Raw genomic sequence first — 9,377 nt, 5'->3', positions numbered from 1 at the left:
ACTACTTGATTGTCCACATGCTTAATTTGAAAATGTAGAAATTAAGTACTGTGATGCTTGTCAAATAAGAGTTTTCAAATTCTGTCTTTCCTTTTAAATTTATTAGCTGGCTTTTTATTATTTAAAAAAGGTTTTTGTTATCCCTATTTATATTGGTAAATATTTTTATTTTATTCAATTCATTAGGTAGAATTGAATAAAATTCAATTAGGTGTGTGTGTGGGGGGGTACCATTCACACTTCCATCCTCCATTCCCAGACCCAAGTATACTGACTCTGCGGGACACAGAACCATATAACAATCTCTTGTTTAAAACACTGCATCCTGAAACTGAACCTTTTCTTTTCAAGGGTTGTCATCAAGTGGCAATGTAACTGATTCTTTAATAAGCTATTCCTCCTTTCAGTTACTCCAACTTCTGGGTGATGAGGTCTGTGGTAAAACAAGTTAGTTTCATAGGTATGGAACCACTGCTGAGCTTTCTTTGCTGTGAAACGAGTTCCCTGATCAGAAGTAGTGCTGTGGGGACTTCACAAGAGCAAGGTGTTCTGTGAGTCTGTGGATGGCAGTGTTTACAGAAATATTACAGGCAAGGGAGATATATCTGTATCCCTCATGGTGTGAAGAAATCCAATATAATTAACTAAGTAGATAGCTAGTTACACTGAGAAATGGTGTCATAACTGGGGCTCAGTGTTGGTCTCTGTTAATAACAGGCTGGGCACTGGTCAGCAGCACTATCCAGGTCAGGCTTGGTATGCATGGTTGTTGAACCCATGCAAAGCCTCCACTCCAATCTCCAGGCTTATATTCCACCCTTCTCCCCCGCGTGGCTACCTTTTTTAAATAAGTTCTTTAACCAAGATCTGGAAAAAATCTGGCACATCCAAGAAGTCTGTAATTTTGTTAACCTGATAATTAAGATTCACAGAGACACCAATATATTGATAATCTGTACCCATTCTGAAAAGCCCATCCACATACCTTTTACTCAGACTTTCTTGTCACCAGTCTTTTAATCCTGTTCCTTCCAAATCACCACCCATCCAGTCAAGTCATTAAAAACTGGCCAGAGATCTCTGTATATCCATACTTCTGGCCATCAAACACCAGACAAAGTGAACTACCAAATATCCTGCCTAAAGTTATTCCCACTGGTAGGATTTCTTCATCACTGCTCTTTAGGGTCACTCTTGAGTGAGCTGTAATGTCATAGCTATTCCTTTTTAGGTTATAATAGCATATTGTAAAGACTCAATTGCTCACCAGTTATAAGTTTTTATAGCCTCAGTCACTGATTGTAAGGAACACTGCAATAAACCCTAGATACGGAGTAACAGAGAGGCGATGATATAAGATTAATCAGTGTCAAAGGAATCCGAGTCTCCTACTATTACAACTAACTAATATATTTCGGACCTGCCTGAGTCCATATATACCATTTCCAATGGATGACAGATTGCTGCTGTATACACCCAAACTATAGGTGCATGGGGCAGACAGTACTCATGTAGTAATGGTATTTCAGATTCCATGGTGACCTGAGACTTTTCCAATGCCCAGTAGCAAGCCAGAAACTCTTTTCCAAAATTAGGTTGTTATCTTCAGGGAAATGAATTGAATTGCTTCACAGATTCTTCTTTTGGTGACGACAGAAATTTCAATCACCTCCCCATTTGCTATGAATATTTTGAGTATCCTTAGACCTCCTTATATAAAATGTTAAAGGGTCTTCTTTAAGAAGAATAAAATGATAAAAATGTGAAAAATAAAATGGTAATAAATACACATCTGTCAACGATTGAATCTAAAAATTAAAATAAATGAACAAGCAGAACAGAAACATACTCATAGATACACACATTTTGATGGTTGCCAGATGGGAGGGGGTTGGGGGATGCGTGAAAAAGATGAAGGGAATTCAAAGTACAAATTAATAGTTATAGTGTATTCATGGGGGTATGAAGCACAGCATAGGGAATACAGTCAAAAATATTCTAATAACTGTATAGTATCAGATGGGTATGGGATTTTTGGGGATGATCACTTAAATTTTATAATGTCTAATCACTGTAAACCTGAAACTAATATAATATTGTATGTAAAAAATAATTTTAAAAAAGGTCCAAGTTTAGAGAAATTTTTACTGAAACCTTAATTTTCTGGAAAGCCATCTCTTGTCCTAACCCTCAATAGAAACTGGTAGTCTTAAAGATAACTCTGTTAATTCATTAAAGTAACACTGTTTAAAGGGGTATATGTTGCCTCCAAAATCTAGGAAAGCAATATGCCTCTTTTTTTCAAGATATATTGTGTGAAGTGTACCAACTTGATTTTTACTTTGAACGGATATATCACCTCACTTACCAAAACCCCCAACATATAAATGTTATTGAGTTGGAGGGCCCCTAAACTTTTGTGGAATTTATCTCTCACTGTTTAATTTGGTATGTCTTATTAAGGCATCTAAAGTACTTACATTTTCTGCTCATAGGATCTAATTGGCAAAATGTAGTCAATGAAAAGGACTAGGGTGAAGTTTTGTGAAATGTCAAAGAAACAATATCTCTAGGAATTATATTATTTTTTAAAATATATTTTTATTGATTTCAGAGAGGAAGGGAAAAGGAGAGAGAGATAGAAACGATGAGAGAGAATCATTGATCGGCTGCTTCTGGCACGTCCCCTACTAGGGATCAAGCCTGCAACACAGGCATGTGCCCTTGACTGGAATCGAACCTGGGACCTTTCTGTCTGCAGCCCAATGCTCTATCCACTGAGCTAAACCAGCTAGGGCTAGGGATTATATTATGTCGGAGAACAGGGTAATAAATGTATGCCTGAAACAAGCCCATGAAGGTGTACTCCTGGCTCTGTAAGATTAAAAGCAAGCTGCTTCTGGTGGGCTCTACAAATAGGTATGGAGCAAAAGACATTATCCAGGTCAACAGCCATGTACCAAGTGGCAGGGGCCATACTGGTTTTTCTAGTATGGGTACTGTATCTAGAACAGAAGCTGTAATTGGAACACCATCTCATTATGTTTAGAATAGCATAATTTCTACCCAGGAAAACAGGTTAAACTTATGAGTAAATGGAGATGTGACAGGTATCACCACTCTGCTTCTTTCAAGACGTGATGGCATTAATCTCTAGAATTCCTGCAAAAAACATTTCTTATGCTGTGAAACAGAAAGCAGTCTTCACAAGGAGGGGATGTTTCAGGAGTTTCCACTTAACTATTCCTTCAGCCACTGGGTGAGAGAGCAAATGTGAAGATTCTGCCAGTTGCTTATTCTGTTTATCCCAATTAATATATCCAGAAACTGGAAAAAAATTAGATGCACTGTGAACTGAGCTTGAGCTAAGACTAAGAACTTGACTTTCCTAATCCCCTATTTTGATTCATGGACTATAGTCATTGAACCAATTCAGGTTTTAGCACCAATTCAGAACAAGTGTCTATTATTAACTAAAAGTACTGGGCATTTCCTTTTTACTGTAGTAAATAGCCTTGGGTCCCTTTGGAGAAGGTTTGGAATATATACCGGCATCAATGGTGCAGGGTCTTCCCTCAAAGAAACCCACTGTCCCCTTCAATTAAGGGGCTTTGGATCTAAAAATTTATATGGCTATGAGTCTCCATTGTGACTGCTCAAGTCAGGTTTTTGACTACCTGATATGGAGGGTTTTTTCATGTAATGCTCTAGCTGACTGACCATTTATTTTATTTTATTTTTCCTAGGGACAGCAGGATCAATTAGTCACTGTCAGAGATCTCTAAAACCCAAGGAATTCTTATTACTGACATGTCACTTTTGCCCTTTATGGTAAATATATCAATCTTATCTTGGCAATTAATTGCTGTCATTGGGCATCTCATACTCTTGGTCTCCCCTAGTGGTTTGTTGGTAAATACTTAACAACCAGATTGCCAGCAAGGGTGGGGGGTAGAGTGGGGAGGGCAAGAAGGGAAGGGGGCAAAAAGGAAAGAAAAGGGTAAAAAGGGAAGGGATGGGGAAAAAAAAGCAAGTCCTTGTTTGTGGCATTTGCTGATTTTTGTGGCATAAATACTACCATTAAGGCTGACTTCAAGTTACTGATATGATATCACTGGACATAAAGTTGAGAAGAGATACAATATTTAGTATTTCTACCATATATACATAATAGACATAAATAACTTGAAGGGCTTTTCTAATTTTGATAGAAATTCCTCTGGAATGATAAGCTTTTGTCCTCTGACACCACCCATTTTCCACACAAAGATATTGATTGACTCTTTTGCTTAAATTTTCACAGCTTCTAATTTGACCAAAATAGCCCTTTTCCAGAGCAGCTTTTCAAGGAAATAAATTACGTTTTTGTTTCCCACTATTTAGTTGTATTGTATAAGTTTTATGCTACTTTAAAATAATAATGTTCTTTTTAAAAGTAATATGTGGGAGAGAAGGGATGATGATAGCACTAACTTTGAATATTCCCAATTCATTCATAAAAAGAGATAGGGCAACTAGAATAGAAAGAAAACAACAACAACGTCATAGACAGAGACAACAGTATGTTAATTACCAGAAGGAAAGGGGAGGGAGGTAGAAGTGGGTAAAGAGGGGATGAATAGTAATGTAAGGAGACTAGATGTGGGATGGTGAACACATAATACAATATACAAATGATGTATTATGAAATTGTAGACCTGAAACTTATGTAATTTTATTAACTAACTAGTGGTCCAATGCATGAAATTCATGCACATTATAAGGGAATTAATTAGAGGAAATATTTTAATATTGCTATTTGCCCTTTATCTATAATAGAAGTGTCAGAGATGAAAGAAAATTAGTAAAATATATATGAAAATCTCTCTCCTGTCAGTGTCTGGGACACACCAGGGGACCCAGAGTCAAGTCCCAGCCCACCCATGTATACCTCAAAATCGCACAAGACCCAGACCTGGCTGGCCCCACCCCTGTCAAGCCCCGGGGGGTGTGGCCTCAGGTCCCCCGGCAAGCCCCGCTGGGCAGGGGGTGCAGCCGCAGGTCCCCTGGCACAGCCTTAGGTCCCCCAGCCCAGTCTCGGTCCCCCAGCCCTGGCGCCGAGGCTGGGGGGGGCGCAGCCTCAGGTCACTGGACCCCAGTGCAAGGGCACGAGGGTGCAAGGGCATGATGACCATTTGCATATTAGCTCTTTATTATATAGGATGTTACCCCAATAAAGTTAATTTTTTTTAAAAAAAGAAAAAAGAACATCTAATATAAAAATTGGTGCCAAGTTATTTTCATAAGCCTTAGAGTATGAGCAAACAAGGCCAACTCCAATGTACCATGAAAAGCTGTGAGGAGGAGAAGTTGTGTGGGAACAGCAGAGGAAAGACAAAGAGGACTTCTGGCAGATTTAACATCTAGGAAACAAAAATTCCTAACCAGCCCTCATTTCGATGAGTGAAAGAGTCAATTGACAAACTGGGGAAAGTCTTCAAAGTCTCCAATTTGCAGGCAAGTGCAAAGGAGACAGAGACAATCAGAGCATGCTGGAGATCCTGGGCCCACAGGGCTTCCCAAATATTCAAGAGGGAGGGCACACTTCTGGGAATAGAACTTAGATAAATACTGAAATTTCAGATACAAGTGGGAGAGGAATTCTGACAAAGATATATCTCAAGAAGTTTTGAAGAGGGGGATTAATGTCAGCAATAAGGAGGTTCCGACCCTTGTCCCTCCCAAAACAACAATGACTTAACAACAACGTATGGACCAAAATACCTTTACGAGAACTTCAGAATCAAGTTAAGAAGTTGCAGAACCCAGAAAAACATGGGACTAAGAGCAACTGCATTGAAATAAGTAAGTTTACTTTTACTTGTGTCTTCCTCTTCTCCCAGTTGACAGAGTTAAACATCAAAAGAGATGCCAATAATTTATCTTGCAGGAACTAGAAAGAGTGAGAGGTGCATCCTACATACCCAGCTTTTGGAATGCTGCCTGAGAAACCTGTCTTGCTCCACCCAGAGTGCTGAGGAATTTGGCATCGATGGAATGCTTTGGAGCAGCGAAGAACAAAGGCAAGGATGGCTCTTGGCAGCTGGTGCAACACATAGAAGCCAGCTCAGTCCCCAGCAGACGGCAAGGAATCAGCAGATAGTGCAGATCTCAGCAACCTATGTGAATCTCAGCAGATGACGCAGTTCTCAGCAGAAGGCAGGAATCTTAGAAAACTGCGCAGTTCTCAGCAGCTGGAGTACATCTGCAAGAGTGAAATGAGGTACTTAACCAAGAGACTACTCCAGGAGGGAGAGAGAGAAACGGGGCTTTTGCCCCATGTCCTGGCATCTTGGTGCATTGTCCTATGGGAAAGAGGACAGTACCCAGCATAGCTCAGCAGGTTTGGAAGAAGAAACACAAGCCTGAGACTTCTCTCCCAGGAAGGAGGGAGAGGAGTGGAAAGTGCACACCCCATAAAAAGGCTTGAGAGACTTCCAGAATCTCTAGTCAGGCTGATTGGTTAAAGTCTTTCATTGCTAAAGTCAGTTCTTAAAACTGAAAGAGGTAGCTGCTTGTTCAAACATACACACACAAACACAAAGCTACAAGAGACACACAGAATCAGGGAAAGATAACATTAACAAATGAAAAATAATCTCCAGTAACCAACAGGAAAAAAAATAGAGATCTATGAAGTACAAAACAAAGAATTCAAAATAATAAAGAAGCTCGGTTAGCTACAGGACAACACAGACAACTACACAAAAGTGGGGGGAAGAATATAAGAAATGACAATATCAACAAAAAGATCCAATTCATACACAAGAGCCAAACAGAAATTATAAATCTGAAGAATATCATAAATTGAGCCGGATCCCGGCAGCAGCGGCAGCGGCTCTCATCTTTCCAGGCTCTCCTTGCCGTCTCCTTTAGCTTCCGGAAACATGGCCTCTGGTGTGGCTGTCTCTGATGGAGTCATCAAAGTGTTCAATGACATGAAGGTTCATAAGTCCTCAACACGAGAGGAGGTGAAGAAGCGCGAGAAGGCGGTGCTCTTCTGCCTGAGTGAAGACAAGAAGAACATCATTTGGAAGAGGCAAGGAGATCCTGGTAGGTGATGTGGGCCAGACAGTAGATGACCCCTACCCATCTTCGTCAAGATGCTGCCAAAGACTGCTGCTACGCCCTGTATGATGCAACCTATGAGACCAAGGAGAGCAAGAAGGAGAACCTGGTGTTTATCTTCTGGACCCTGAGTCTGTGCCTCTTAAGAGCAAAATGATCTATGCCAGCTCCAAGGATGCCATCGAGAAGAAGCTTACGGGGATCAAGCATGAATTACAAGCAAACTGCTATGAGGAGGTCAAGGACCACTGCACTCTGGCAGAGAAGCTGGGGCAATGCTGTCATCTCCCTGGAGAGCAAACCTTTGTGAGCCCCCTCGAGCCCCCTGCCTGGAGCTTCTGGCAGCCATAGACCTGCCTGTGAGGGGTTGCAGGCCGCTTCCTTCTGCCAGACCAGAGGGGCTGGAGGGATCCCAGCAGGGGGAGGGCAATCCCTTCACCCAGATGCCAAACAGTCCCCCTCCCCCTGGACCTTCCTTCTCCCTCCACCCCTGACAGTTCTGGCCTTCCCAAACCGCTTTTGATCTTCTGATTCCTCTTGGGTTGAAGCAGACCAAGTCTTCCCCACCCCAGGATCCCAGTTTTGGAGAGGGCCTGGATTTTTTTTAATGACACCCCTACATGCAACTTTTTCCTCCTCACCTTTCCCATGCTGCCAACTTCTAACTGCAATAGTGACTCTGTGCTTGTCTGTTTAGCTCAGTGTATAAATGGAATGTTGTGGAGATAGCCTCTCCCCATGCTGCCGGGTTCCCCTCCCCTTTTCCACCTGGTCTCAGCCACTCATGGAAGCAAGATCAGTAAGGGACCCTTAATTAAAAAAGAAAATAAAGGAAGAAAAACAACAATAAAAGCCTCACTTAATTAAAAAAAGAATACCATAAATTAACTGAAAAATCCAACATAGAGCTTTACCAGGACATTTGATAAAGCAAAATAATCAGTGAACTTGAAGATAGGTCATTTGAAATTATTCAGTCAGAGGAATAAGAAGAAAAACAATAATAAAGTGAAAAAAGTATAAATGACTTAGGGGAAACCATTAAATGAACTAATCCTATAAAATAAAGAGGTAATATGCAAATTGACCTCACAAGATGGCTGCCTACAACCAGGCCAGCAGGAGGGTTAGTGAGGGACGACCAAATGACTGAACAAGCAGGCTGCATGGGTTGACCAGTACGGCAGGGGGGTTGGTGAGGGACGACCAAATGACTGAACAGCAGGTTGTGGAGGGTGACCATGCTGGCGGCGGCGGGGGGGGCGGGAACAGCTGGGGGCAACCAGGCCAGCAGGGAAGGCAGTAAGAGGTGACCAGGCTGATGTGGGGAGCAATAAGGGGTGACCAGGCTGGCAGGGGTAGGGGGTAGTTAGGAGTGACCAGGCTGGCAGGGAGGGTGCAGTTGGGGGCAACCTGGCCGGCATCAGAGGGCAGTTAGGGGTGACCAGGCAGGCAGGCGGATGAGCTATTAGGAGCCAGTGGTCCAGGATTGTGAGAAGGATGTCCAACTGCCAGCAGTCCCATGAGGGGTTCTGGATTGGAGAGGGTGCAGGCCAGGCTGGGGGACAACCCCCCCCCCCAGCTCCCACTCATGAATTTTGTGTACCAGGCCTCTAGTATAATATATTGAGAGTCCCATAAGGAGAAGGGAAAGATAAAAGGGCAGAAAAGTTATTAAAATAAATAATGACAAACTTCTCCAAACCTAGAGAAAAAAAGAATGTTCAGATTCATAATGCCTAAGAAATTCCAAATATGAGAAAACCAAAGTAGTCTACATGAAGACACATAATAAAATTGTCCAAAGGCAAAGGCAAAAAGAATATTTTGATAATAGCTAGAGAAAAGACTCATCATGTGGAACACTAGTAGATTTCTCAGTATAAACCTTGCAGTTCAGAAGAAAATGGAAAATATATGTAGAACGGAAAAGGAGAACAGAATCAAAGAACATTACTACAAAACTAACAAAACATAGAAAGGCAGGGGAAAAAAAAACACAGGAAAAGAAAAAGACCAAATAAATTGGCAAAATGCCAATAGTATACCTTCCTTATTGATAACTTTAAACACAAATGGATTAAACTCCCCAGTAGAATTTTTTGAAATGTCTAAAAGACCCAACGATATGCTGTTTTCAAGTGATTCTCTTTAGATTAAGGACACACAAACTTAGTGAATGTTTGGAGTTAGTAAAGCTATTGTGTGAATTATGCATATGTGACAAATTTGGTTTGAGACTTGTTGAAATATAGTTGCCAATAAATTAT

General features: G+C 41.2%; 1 pseudogene; it reads left to right on the top strand.

Moving 5' to 3' along the window:
* Nucleotides 1–6,852: 6,852 nt before the first annotated feature.
* On the top strand, nt 6,853–7,417 carry LOC102761637 (annotated as a pseudogene).
* The last annotated feature ends 1,960 nt before the right edge of the window (nt 7,418–9,377 follow it).

The sequence above is a fragment of the Myotis davidii genome, unplaced genomic scaffold, assembly GCF_000327345.1.
Source record: "Myotis davidii unplaced genomic scaffold, ASM32734v1 scaffold185, whole genome shotgun sequence".
Taxonomy (NCBI): domain Eukaryota; kingdom Metazoa; phylum Chordata; class Mammalia; order Chiroptera; family Vespertilionidae; genus Myotis; species Myotis davidii.
The sequence above is the reverse complement of the archived record's forward strand: the minus strand, read 5'-3'. Positions and strand labels throughout refer to the sequence as shown.